Here is a 14,296-nt window from a genome sequence, read left to right as displayed (position 1 = left end):
CTGTAGGAGACTTGGGGTTAATTTGTCTTCAGTGGATTCAGAGGCTTGTGAGAAAGAGATGGGAGCAGACAGGAGAGAGATCTTCTCAGTCCAGGAGCAAACAGACACTCTCAGTTGAAACTGTTTGTACAAATTCAAAAAACTCAGGTTACCCAGCAAGTTCGTCATATGACTAGCTGGTCATTTGTGTATTCAGCCATCTTAGCAGTCAACCTGGAATGCGAGCTCCCCCACCTTCAAGGTCTGGTGATCAAAAGTCCATTGTGGGTTGAATGTGTCAAGGAATGGCTGCTTTGTCCTTCCAAACACTGTTAATATGCAAATATCTTTTCCAGCCACGGCTGATCTGTTTAACAAGTCCTTTCTTCACTCCAGTAACAGTTTAAAATCAATGTTCATGACAAAATTAATGTGCCTCATTCTTGGCAGGTGGGGGCCTAGCATGACAAAAGGATGTAAATGTGTTGGAGGCAGTACAGTGAAGGTTTACTTGACTAATACCTGGAATGGGCGGGCTGTCTTATGAGGAAAGATTGGACAGGCTAGGCTTGTATCTGCTAGAATTTAGAAGAGTAAGAGGCAACACGATTGAAACAGAAAGATCCTGAGGAGTCTTGACAGGGTGGATGTGGAAAGGATGTTTCCCCTTATGGGAGAGTCTAGAACTAGGGGTCACTGTTTAAAAATAAAGGGTTGCCCATTTAAGACAGAGATGACGAGAAATTTTTCTCTCAGAGGATCATGAGTCTTCGGAATTCTCTTCCTCACAAGGCGGTGGAAGCAGATTCTTTGAATATTTTTAAGGCAGAGGTAGATAGATTCTTGATAAGCAAGGGGTGGAAGGTTATTTGGGGTACGTGGAAATGTGGAGTAATCAGTTCGACCCTGCACTTATTGAATGGCGGAGCAGGCTCAAAAGGCCAAGTCGCCTACTCCTGCTCCTAATTTGTATGTTTGCATGAAATGTTTGTGAGTGCTCTTTCGCGGTGCCTCCTCTGCGCTAGCAGCCTGACTGGAGGAAAGCTGCTGATCTGATTGCCCTTTGGCTGTGGATGATTTTGGCGGTCGTCCTCTGTGCACATGAGACCTAGAGGGCCCCAGCTAGCTGGGTGAATCCTGCGTCAGCGCAGAACTCTCCTCAGACATTGTGGCTGCTGGATCTTTACTCACCACTGGAGGGGCAGTGAGGCCAGCGTCCACATTGGAATCACCTTGAGGAGGGACTCCAGATATGGCGTGGAGGCTCGCCTCCTCCATCTCAAGGCTCATTTGAGCCCCTCCGTCATCCCGGGAAGGACCAGGGGAGGACAGTCTCCATGCCCCTGGTCCTTCTCTTGCCTTGCCACTGCTTTGTGGATCTCATTGCCTCAGTGAGGGTTTGCAGGTCAGTGTGTATTAACGGAATCTGGCTCACATTAATGGAATCTGGCCGCCGACTCAATAGATGGATCCATGTGCTCAATTACCTGGGACATGGCAGCTGTCATGGCCTGGATGGACTCCCCCATCGTCTGTTCAAGGCTGCGCATGGCCTGTGGCAGTTCCACCTGATGTTGCCATGACTGCAGCAGCAGCTCCAGCATGCCCTGTGCTGTCGACAACAGAGGGTCATCAGTAGCCTAGGGCTCAGCATGGGCCTGGCCACTCACAGCCCTCCAGCTGTCAGGGACCTCGGCTGTCTCAGCCTCAGTCAGCTGCTCGGGTGTGTGTGCAGTGCTCTCACCAGCTTGTGAACCAGACTCTATGGCCGATCGCATTCCCACCGAGGTGACTGCATCTGCGCTGGTGGAAGGTGTGAGAGTGTCATGGGACTCTGCTCCCTCTGAGGATGCATTACCCTCATCAATCCTCCTTGTTACTTCCTCAAAAAATTCAATCAAGTTAGTAATTCACGACCTTCCCTTAACAAATCCATGCTGACCATCTCTGACAAATCTGTGTCTTTCTAAATAACAGTTTATCCTATCGCTCAGAATAGATTCTAATAATCTACCCACCATAGAGGTCAGACTGACCGGTCTATAATTATTTGGCCTTTCCCTCGCACCCTTTTAAACAATGGTGCAACGTTCACAGACCTCCAATTCTCTGGCACCTCTCCTGTATCTAGTGAGGATTTGAAGATGATCCTCAGAGGATCCATTATTTTCTCCCTGGCTTCCTTTAACACCCAGGGATACTATCCACCTGGCCCTGGAGGTTTATCCACTTTGAAGGATGTCAGATCCTCTTGTACTCCCTCTCTCGTTATGCTTATCGTATCTAATATTTCACACTCCTCTTTTACTACCAGGTCTACATCATCCCTCTGCTTTGTGAAGACAGAAGCAAAAACTCATTAAGAATCCTGCCCACATCTACATCCATGTATAAGTTCCTCTGTACATCTCTGATAGGCCTTACCCTTTCCTTCGTTATCCTCTTGCTCTTAATGTACTGATAAAAGTTCTTTGGGTTTTCCTTGATTTTACCTGCCAATAATTTTTCATGTCCTCTCTTTGCTTTCCTAATTTCCTTTTATACTTCACCCCTGCACTTTCTATACTCCTCTAGGCTTTCTAAAGTATTAACTTTTTTGTGACTGTCATAAGCTTTCTTTTTATGTTTAATCTTATCTTGTATGCTTCTAGATAACCAGGGGGCTCTAGATTTGGCCATACCACCCTTAATCTTTGTGGGGACAGGTCTACACTGTGTCTGTAGAATCTCGCTTTTGAATGCCTCCCATTGGATTGCCACTTCAAGTAGCTGTATCCAGTCCACTTTCGCCAGATCACTTCTCAGTTTTGTAAAATTTGCCTTCCCCCAATTTAGAACTTTTAATCCTGTTTTATCTTTGTCCTTTTCCGTGATTATGCTAAAACTAATTATGGTCACCATCTTCAAAATGGCCACCCACTGCTACATCACCCACTTGCCCAACTTCATTACCAAGGACTAAATCTTGAATTGCGCCCCCTCTCGTTGGGCTTGTTATGTGCTGGCTAAAAAAGTTCTCTTGAATGCCGTTCAAGAATTTTGTCCCCTCTGTGCCCTTCACACTGTTTGTATACTAGTTAGTATTAGGGTAGTTGAAATCCCCAACTATTATTGCCCAATGGTTTTTGCACTCAGAAATTTGCCTACATATTTGTTCTTCTATCTCCCTCTCACTATTTGGGGGCTTATAGTACACTCCTAATATTGTGGCTGCCCCATTTTTTATTTCTGAGCTCATCCTGTATGGCCTCATTGGAAAGAAATAATCAAATTAATGTTTAAACAAATATTTTGTGTCTGTCTTCATCATAAAAACAGCAAAAAACAGAAATAACGGGAACTTCTTTTTATTCATTCATGGGATGTGGGCATCGCTGGTTAGGCAGGATTTATTGCCCATCCCTAATTGCCCTTGAGAAGGTGAGCTGCCTTCTTGAACCGCTGCAGTCCATGTGAAGTAGGGACACCCACTGTGCTGTTAGAAAGGGAGTTCCAGGATTTTGACCCAGCGACAGTGAAGAAACGGTGATATAGATCCAAGTCAGGATGGTGTGTGATTTGGAGGGGAACTTGCAGGTAGTGGCGTTCCCATGCATTTGCTGCCCTTGTCCTTCTAGTTGGTAGAGGTCGTCAGTTTGGACGGTGAAGTCTAAGGAGCCTTGGTGCATTGCTGCAGTGCATCTTGTAGATGGTACATACTGCTGCCATTGTGCACGATGGTGAAGGGAGTGAATGTTTGTGGATGGGTTGCCAATCAAACGGGCTGCTTTGTCCTGGATAGTGTCGAGCTTCTTGAGTGCTGTTGGAGCTGCACCCATCCAGGCAAGTGGAGAGTATTCCATCACACTCCTGACTTGTGCCTTGCAGATGGTGGACAGGCTTTGGGGAGTCAGCAGGTGAGTTACTCGCTGCAGGATTCCTAGCCTCTGACCTGCTCTTGTACAGTACACAGTATTTATATGCTACTCCAGTTCAGTTTTTGGTCAATGGTAACCCCCAGGATGTTGATAGTGGGGGATTCAGCGATTGTAATAGGAGATGGTTAGATTCTCTCTTGTTGGAGATGGTCATTGCCTGGTACTTGTGTGGTGCGAATGTTACTTGCCACTTATCAGCCCAAGCCTGGATATTGTCCAGGTCTTGCTGCATTTCTACATGGACTGCTTTAGTATCTGAGGAGTCATGAATGGTGCTGAACATTGTGCAATCATCAGCGAACATCCCCACTTCTGACCTTATGATTGAAGGAAGGTCAATGATGCAGCTGAAGATGGTTGGGCCTAGGACACTACCCTGAGGAACTCCTGCAGTGATGTCCTGGAGCTGAGCCTCCAGCAACCACAACCATCTTCCTGTGTGCTAGGTAACTAATGATCTAATGACAATGAGGAACATATAGTAATTAATATTAGTAAAGAAAAAACACTAGAGAAATTAACGTGACTAAAAGCTGTTGAATTCAGAGAACCTAATGGCCTATGTCATTGGGTTCTAAAAAAGAAGACTGCAGAGATAGTGGATGCACTGGTTGTGATCTACCAAAACTATCTGGATTCTGCAATTGTTCCAGTGAATTGGAAGGTAGCAAATGTAACACTGCTATTTAAGAAAAGAGGGAGAAAGAAAACATGGAACAACAGGACTGTTAGCCTGACATCAGTCATCAGGAAAATATTATGAACAAAAGTTTGTTTGTTTTTAAGAGAACTATAACGGCCTGGGATGGATGAGTTAACAGTTAAGGACCAGTTGAAAATGGAGATAGAGCAGCTTTTTAGTGAGAGCTACTTCTGATAAATAAAAAATATCGTGAGCCACTAAAACATTATATATTAAAAAAATATGGATAGATAAATGCAAACTAAATATGTAGCTATTATAATTTCATAATCATATTATATTTAATTTAGAGGAAAACTGATCTTAAATTTATTTCAATGTGATTCTTGACACTGCAAGGAAGCCTGCTCAAGAGATCTCTGTACGTGCTGGTTTCCAGAAGCCCAGAAGCGGCTTCATTGAGTGGTTGGTGCCCATTTAGCAATGTCATCTTCCCTGGAAACTACCTCCCTTGACAGTCTCACATTGGAAATTGTTGGACCGACTGGGCTCGTAAGTACTCAGGGTTAAAGCCAGTAGCTTTTCTTCCATCTGCAGTCCAGCTCAAACTGATGCAATAGAAAGACCTAGACAGGAGGCTAGGGACCAAATTCTGCATCCAACACCCACCCGATTTAAACTGGCTGTGTTCCTCGACTCAGTTCTGTGAACAACACCTGCAATAAAACAAACACAAAATACTGTGGATAATGGAAATCTGAAATAAAAGGAGAAAATATTAGCGAGGATAGTATTAGTGCAAAAGGCTTAAAGGGGGCAGAATTCTTAAAGTGCATTCAGGACAGCTTTTTGAGCCAGCACATAGAGAGTCCTACAAGAGGAGGAGCGGTACTGGATCTAACCTAGTAAATGAAGCCGGACAAGTGGTAGAAGTGTCAATGGGGGCGCATTTCAGGGATAGTGACCATAACTCTGTAAGATTTAAGGTAGTTATGGAAAAGGACATAGAGGGACCGGAAATAAGAGTACTGAATTGGGAGAAGGCCAATTTCAATATGATAAAACAGGTTCTGACCAAAGTGGGCTGGGAGCAGCTACTTGTAGCAAAGTCTACATCAGACCAGTGGGAGTCATTCAGAAAGGAAATAGTAAGAGTTCAGGTCCAACGTGTTCCCGTAAAGGTGAAGAGTAGGATCAATAAGTCCAGGGAACCCTGGATATCAAGGAGTATAGAGGATTGGATCAGGAAAAAAAGGAGGCTTTTGGCAGATTCAGAGCGCTGAAAACAGCAGAGGCCCTAGAGGAGTGTAGAAAGTGTAGGGGGGTACTTTAAAAAGCAATTAGAAGAGCGAAGAGTGAAGAGGGGGCATGAAAAAACACTGGCGGGCAAGATAAAGGAAAATCCCAAGCCGTTTTATGAGTATATTAAGGGCAAGAGGATAACCAGGGAAAGAGTAGGGCCCATTAGGGACCAAAGTGGCAATCTATGTGTGGAGCCGGAGGACATAGGTGAGGTTTTAAATGATTACTTTTCACCTGTGTTCACTATGGAGAAGGACAATGTAGGTGTAGAGATCAGGGAGGGGGATTGTGATATACTTGAACAAATTAGCATTGAAAGGGAGGAAGTATTAGCTGTTTTAGCGGGCTTAAAGGTGGATAAATCCCCAGGCCCAGATGAGATGTATCCCAGGCTGTTATGTGAGGCAAATGGGGAGATAGCAGGGGCTCTGACACAAATTTTCAAATCCTCTCTGGCCACAGGAGAGGTACCAGAGGACTGGAGGACAGCGAATGTGGTACCATTGTTCAAGAAGGGTAGCAGGGATAAACCAGGTAATTATAGGCCAGTGAGTCTAACATCAGTGGGAGGGAAACTATTGGAAAAGTTCTGAGAGACAGGATTGATCTCCACTTGGAGAGGCAGGGATTAATCAGGGATAGTCAGCATGGCTTTGTCAGGGGGAGATCGTGTCTAAAAACTTGATTGAATTTTTTGAGGTGATGACTAGTTGTGTAGATGAGGGTAAGGCAGTTGATGTTGTCTACATGGACTTCAGTAAAGCTTTTGATAAGGTCCTGCATGGGAGATTGGTTAAGAAGGTAACAGCCCATGGGATCCAGGGCAATTTGGCAAATTGGATCCAAAATTGGCTTCGTGGCAGGAGACAGAGGGGGATAGTCGAGGGTTGTTTTTGCAATTGGAAGCCTGTGACCAGTGGTGTACCACAGGGATCGGTGCTGGGACCCTTACTGTTTGTAGTGTGCATTAATGATTTAGACGTGAATATAGGAAGTATGATCAGTAAGTTCGCAGATGACACGAAAATTGTTGGTGTCGTAAATAGTGAGGAGGAAAGCCTTAGATTACAGGATGATATAGTTGGGCTGGTAAGATGGGCAGAGCAGTGGCAAATGTAATTTAATCCTGAGAAGTGTGAGGTGATGCATTTTGGGAGGACTAACAAGGCAAGGGAATATACAATGGATGGTAGGACCCTAGGAAGTACAGAGGGTCAGAGGGACCTTGGTATACTTGTCCATAGATCACTGAAGGCAGCAGCACAGGTGGATAAAGTGGTTAGGAAGGCATATGGGATAATTGCCTTTATTAGCTGAGGCATAGAATATAGAAGCAGGGAGGTTATGATGGACCTGTATAAAATGCTAGTTAGGCCACAGCTGGAATACTGTGTACAGTTCTGGTCACCACATTATAGGAGGGATGTGATTGCACTGGAGGGGGTGCAGAGGAGATTCACCAGGATGTTGCCTGGGCTAGAGTACTTCAGCTATGAAGAGAGACTGGATAGGCTCGGGTTGTTTTCCTTGGAGCAGAGAAAGCTGAGGGGAGACCTGATTGAGGTATTATGAGGGGCATTGATAGAATAGATAGGAAGAAACGTTTTCCCTTCGCAGAGGGGTCAATAACCAGGGTTCATAGATTTAAGGTAAGGGGCAGGAGGTTTAGAGAGGATTTGAGGAAAGATTTTTTCACCCAGAGGGTGGTTGGAATCTGGAACACACTGCCTGAAGAGGTGGTGGAGGCAGGAACCCTCACAACATTTAAGAAGTATTTAGATGAGCACTTGAAACACCATAGCATACAAGGCTACGGGCCAAGTGCTGGAAAATGGGATTAGATTAGATAGATGCTTGATGGTTGGCACAGACATGATGGGCTGAAGGTCCTGTTTCTGTGCTGTACAACTCTATGACTCTATGACTATAAAATGCAGGAAATAATCAGCAGGTCAGGCAACATTTGTGGAGCGAGAGTTAACAATTCAAGCGCATTGAGCTGCCAGAGCCTGCGGCCTGGAACTCGGAGTGGGAGAAGGAGGAAGAAGGAAGAGAGGCAATATCGTCCAACACTCACAGCAACCTACAATCCACCTACATTACTGGGTTAGGGAAACATTCACCAACATAACTGCAGTAAAACATCCCACGAGGAAAAGGGAGAGCAGTGGCTGTGCCTGGCCTGATATCCCCCCCAAGGCTGTCACTAAAACCCCCCATTCCTCCCGGTCCCAGCTTCCTGCACCTTGAGCCAGCCCTGTCCAGGTGTGGCACAGTCCAAGGGGAGTCTATGTAGAACCAGGGAGTGGGGGAGGAAATGGCTCCTCCCTCCCCTCCCCCAGGTCCCTTTATAACTGAGCTAAGTTTCCTTTAAAGTTTTGGGGTTTAATGTTACAGTTTACTAATCCTTAGTTCCTGAAAAAGAGCTAGAAAGCTGGCGGCCGTTAACCCGGGCCTGTCACCAGCAGAAGACCCACAGCAGCCACCCTGCTCGGTGTAAACATGGGAACAGTAGCTTCTTATTGAGGGTATTTGAGGCCTACACCAAGTGTTTATGAAGCCTCCCCGACCACCTGCCAGCTCCATTCCTCTCCTGCACTCGTCAGTTTCTCACCTATTGCAGATCTGACACAACTGCCTACATCCACCTCCAGCATCCACACTGTGCATGCTCCAGTCACAGTCCCGCTGTTCACACACATGACCCCCAATGGACCAATGGATTCTTCAAAGCTTTAGGTGAGCTACTCAAAGATGGTCAGCAAGCTACCAGTAGCTCCCGATCAACCCCGGAGATAGAGCAACTTCATAAAGAGTTACCATTAAAGAGGATGCTGGTAGGAGCTGCTGTTTGTGATTTCAGAACACGAGCATGAAACTGCTTGTATTTTCCTGTTTCTGTTTTGTGAGGCTGCAGTTGTTCTTTAGCAATCTGAATAAAGATCAAGAATGTGACAAATTAGTTAACATTTCAAGCAAATCCAATATACGATATATTTTAATACTTTAATCGCTTCAGACCTGTTAAATGATAACATTGAGTGCCAAAATGTGGAAACAAAACATAAAGTCAGGATAAAAACCACCACTACTGTCTCTTAACACATCAAATATTACCCATACCTACAATTTTATGTCTAATAAGTACACTTCCATAATGAACACCCACAGAGCACAGTGATTCAGCTGTTCCTGATTCAAATTAGGACGAGTCTTAAAATTCAACAGACTCATGAAGGAATCCATAATATGCAGCATGTCTTTAATTATATCTCTAATCTACTGGATAATCACAAATTAACAGTAATAAGAGGTAAAGCATGATCTGTTGGAATATGTCACATTGTATTAAAAATAAGAAACAGTGAAACAGAAAATGCTAATCATGAATATTTTATGAAAGTTAGTCATGTTGCAGGTAATTACTGCTGATTAAAAAACCATAAAGATTTAAAGCTCTGGTGGGTTAAATTAATGTTTACAGCACAAGCAGTTTTGTGAAGCCTCAGATGCCAGCAACAAAGTCTGCGTGTGAAGTTAGAGATCACTGGGGGCGGGGGTGAATATTGCTCCTCCTAATTTGCAGCGCAAGTAAATTTAGGATACTGGAAATAGAAAATAAAAATTGAAAATTTTGGAAATGCACAGCACATCAATTAGCATCTGAGGCTGCAGCTTATACTCTGTTAGGCTGAGATGTAAAGTGTGGAGCACAGCCAGCAAGGCCCATGTTATATTACCTGGCTGTGAACAGCAATCTCAGCGGCAGGAGACAGCTCTCTGTATGTATACTATAGATACTGTGTTTAAATTATACAATCACTCCATTTACTGTTCACCACTTATAATTTGACATTGAATTATTTCAGGTATCTAAATGAGCAGATGATCTGAAGGATTACATTGAATCACAATCTGCAGAAGATCCTTTGGTAAAGGGAATCCCCGAGGACAAGAATCCCTTCAAGGAGAAGGGTGGCTGTGTGATCTCATAAACCAGACAAGACTCAGATATTCTCAGGGCATCAGGGTATTTTCTACAGCTTAGAGACCATTAGTACAATGAAACCCTATAGATGCGAAACATGGAAGGTGGAAAAATGGAGTCATCATCTCAGTTGACATAACATTTTCAATTTGTTGTTCAATTTAAAAAGGATTGTTGCACATGGTGCAAAAAAAATGAAATTCTGGCAAATTCTACCAAGGATGGTAAATTACCATTTGATAAATTGCTGATTTGTGGAAGCTCACCCTATAAGAAATCATCATTTAATATTATATTCTGTGCAAGGCATTTATTTTCAAATTGCAGTATAAAAGTATACATATCCTGATAACTGATAAGTGTAAAACCTGAACCTGTGTATAGAAATTTATCAATTAATTCAACTATATTATTTCCTACTTCCGATACCATATTGAAAATAAACTCAAGTAATAAATTTGTTACAGTTTATATTCCTGAAAACTTGTTTGGATGCATCAATTTAATCAACAATTTCAGCACTAATGGTACCTAATCATTGGAATGTATAAATCACAAGAACACAAAAACAGAAGAACGCAAGAAATAGGAATAGCAGTAAACCGTATCGCCCATCGAGCATGCTCTGTCATTCAAAATGACCATGGCTGATCTTAGGATTCAATTCTACTTCCCGCCCGCTCGCCATACCGCTTGATTCTCTGAGAGACTAGAACTCTGCCTATCCCAGCCTTAAATGTATTCAACGATGGAGCATCCACAATCCTCTGGGGTAGAGAATTCCAAAGATTCACAACTCTTTGACTGAAGTAATTTCACCTCATCTCAGTCCTAAATGATTGGCCCCTTACCCTGAAACTGTGCCCCCATCTTTTAGATTCCCTGACCAGCAGGAACAATCTCTCAGTGTCTACCCTATCCAGCCCCTTTAGAATCTTACATGTTTCAATGAGATCACCTCTCGCTCTTCTAAACTCCAGAGAATATAGGCCCAATTTACTTAGTCCCTCATCATAGGACAAGCCCCTCATCCCAGGGACCAATCTAGTGAAACTTCATGGCACTGCCTCCAATGCAAGTACATCCTTTCTGAAATGTGGAGACCAAAACTGCACACAGTGGGCTCAAATATGCGGTGCGCACTCTAAAAGCGACATGTATCCCGCACGGATGCGCCATCCCTGAGCCCCCATGGTATTATGTCCCTGGCAACGGCATCCGGCACCACTGCGCAGGCACCGGCACCATTTTTAAAGGGCATTAAGCCCTTCAGTTGCATTTTAGAATGTAAAGGTCCCGATCTCCGGGATATAACTATGAAATGTCATTTCAAATATAAGTCACTTCTCCCATCCCCCCAATGGGTAAATTATGCATCAATCGCACTCTTTCCCCATAATAAACCTTTAATAGTATTCCGAACTTTCCCCCCCAAAATTTGTTTCCTTTGACTCTCAACCCCTTCCCACTATCCCATTCACCAGTAAAGATTATTTACCTCACCCCTCCTGCCGTCCTGCCCTGAAAGTTCTATTCCTCCTCCCCTCCCCACCAGGTTCACACCTGGAACTCCATACAGAATTCCGAAGGCGCGCGGATTACGAATGGCAGATGTAAAATTGGCGTGGGATGGCTGCCGCCTGCAGGTAAGTTCATTTACATCTCTTTATTGTCAATTTGAATATTAAGATGAAAGGCCCGCCGCCAGGTGGCAGAGGGGCCGCACTGAGGTCCCCCCACCGCTGGTAATATGCAGCGGGCCCTTCTCGACATCGCGGGTCTAGGCGGTCCTCTCCCCGCTGCATTTTGCCAGCCCCGTATTCCATATGTGGTTTCACCAAAACGCTGTACAATTGTAGCAGTATTTCCTTAATCTTGTACTCCAATCCCCTTGCAATAAAGGCCAACATGCCATTTGCCTTCCTAATTGCTTGTTGTAACTGCTTGTTAACTTTCTGCATTTCTTGTTCAAGCACACCCAAGTTTCTTTGAACGACGACACGTAGAAGTTGCACACCTTTTAAAAAATATTCTATTTTTTTACTCTTATGACCAAAGTGCATAACTTCACATTTCCCTACATTATACTCCATCTGCCATATTGTTGCCTATCCACTTAACCTGTCTATGTCCCTTTGCAGCTTCTCTGTGTCCTCCCCATAGCTTACCTCTCCACCTACCTTTGTATCATCAGCTAACATAGAAATATTAATCTCTGTCTCTTCATCTAGGTCATTAATGTAGATTGTAAATAGCTAAGGTCCCAGCACTGATCCTTGCGGGACTCCACTATTTGCTACCTGACAACTTGAAAATGCCCTGTTTATGCCCACTCCTTGATTTCTGTCTGTTAACCAATCATCTATCCATGCTTATATATTACCCCCAACTCCATGAACCTTTATCTTGCCAATTAACCTTTTATTTGGCACCTTATCAAATGCCTTTTGGGAATCCAGGTATACTACATCTACTGGTTCTCCTTTATCTACCCTACTAGTTACATCCTCAAAAAACTTCAATAAATTTGACAAACAGGATTTTCCTGTAGTAAAACCATGTTGACTTGTTCTAATAATACTGTGCTTTTTTAAAGTGCATTGTTAAGACTTGATGTTAGGCTAACTGGCCTTTAGTTCCCCGTTTTCTCTCTCCTTCCATTCTTGAAAAGCGGTGTAACATTTGCTAACTTCCAATATGATGGGACCGTTTCCGAATCTAAGGAATTTTGGAATGTCATCGCTAGCGATTCCGTTATATCTGCAGTCATCTCTTTTAGAACCCAAGGATGTAGGTCATCTGGTCCTGGAGGTTTGGCAGATTTTAGTCCCTTAAGTTTCTCCAATTCTTTTTCCCTGCTGATATGAATTTCCTTAATTTCATCACTCTTTTTAGCCCCTAGGTTACTGTCTATTTCTGGTATGAAACATGTGTCTTCGATTGTGAAGACAGACACAAAATATTTGTTCAGTGCTTCTGCCATTTCCTTATTCTCCATGATAATTTCTCCTGTCTCTGTTTCTGAGGGACCAACGTTTATTTTAGCCACTCTTTTCCTTTTGATATGTCTATAAAAGCTCTTACAATCTGTTTTTATGTTACTGGCTAGTTTACTCTCATTCTATTTATTGCCTTGGTTTCTAATACACTCCCGATCCTCAGACTTACTACTCTTTTTTGCAATATTGTAAGCCTTTTCTTTTAATCTAATACTATTCTTAACTTCCTGACTGAGCCACAGATGGATCTTTCTGACAGTTTTTGCTTTTCAAAGACATGTATTTTTGTTGAACGATTCGAATTGTTTCTTTAAAGGTTTCCCACTGTTCATTTACCACATGCCTTTTAGTCTAGTTACCCTATTTGCCTTAGCCAGTTCTCTCCTCATGCCTATGTAATTGGCTTTGCTTAAGTTTGAGATTCTTGTATGTGATTGGAGCATGTTACTTTCAAACTAAACATGGAGTTCAATGGTATTATGATCACTGTTTCCCAGTGGATCTTTTACCATGACATTGCTTATTAACCCTGCTTCATTACACAATACCAAATCTAAGATAGCTTTATCCCTAGTTGGCTTCACAACGCATTGCTCCAAGTAACTGCCCTGAAAACATTTTACAAACTCATCTTCTAGATCACTCCTGCCAATTTCATTGTCCCAGTCTATATGAAGATTAAAGTCCCCCACAATTATTACATTGCCTTTGTTACAAGCTCCAATAATTTCTTGTTTAATCCTCTGTCCAGCAGTATAACTACTGTTAGGGAGCCTATAAACTACTCCCACCAGTATTTTCTGATTCTTGCTATTCCTTATTTCCACCCATACTGATTCTACTTCATGATCTTCTGGGGCCAGATCCTTTCCCACTAATGCCCTTATGTCATCTTTTACCATCAGTGCTATCCTTCCTCCTTTGCGATTCTGTCTGTCTGTCCAAAATATTGTGTACCCTAGACTATTTACTTCTCAACGTTGATCACCATGTAACCATGTCTCTGTGATGGTGATTAGATGTAAATCACGTACCTCTATTTGTACCACCAATTCATCTATTTTATTGCAGATGCATCACGCATTCAGAGAAAGAAATTTTAATTTCATTTTTTTTGCTTCTGTTCCCTTCAATGACCTTATTTGCTGTTGTGCAATTTCTGTTAAACTCTCTGTCTCTTCCTGTCCCAGTCTGCTTGTCTTTACCCACAACGTTATGCTGTTCCAATGCCTTGGCCTTTCTCTTTTGATTTCTAATTCTCACCTCTCCTGAACCCTCCCCCCAGTCTGTTAGTTTACAACCTCTAGTCTTATCAACTGGCTTTGTACGCACTACCCCTTCCTGTCACACCCTGATTAACATTATCCTTATTGCTATCTTGCTCTCTTGCCTTCTCCTCTCTTTAAACTATCACATCTTCCCTCACTTGATCCCTCACCTCCATTATTTAGTTTAAAGCCCTCTCTAC

General features: G+C 43.2%; 1 pseudogene; it reads left to right on the top strand.

The window, feature by feature from the left end:
• The first annotated feature begins 4,701 nt into the window (after positions 1-4,701).
• Positions 4,702-9,932, top strand: LOC137379932 (guanine nucleotide-binding protein G(T) subunit gamma-T1-like; annotated as a pseudogene).
• Positions 9,933-14,296: the final 4,364 nt, after the last annotated feature.

This window comes from Heterodontus francisci, chromosome 2 (genome assembly GCF_036365525.1).
Source record: "Heterodontus francisci isolate sHetFra1 chromosome 2, sHetFra1.hap1, whole genome shotgun sequence".
Taxonomy (NCBI): Eukaryota; Metazoa; Chordata; class Chondrichthyes; order Heterodontiformes; family Heterodontidae; genus Heterodontus; species Heterodontus francisci.
The sequence above is the reverse complement of the archived record's forward strand: the minus strand, read 5'-3'. Positions and strand labels throughout refer to the sequence as shown.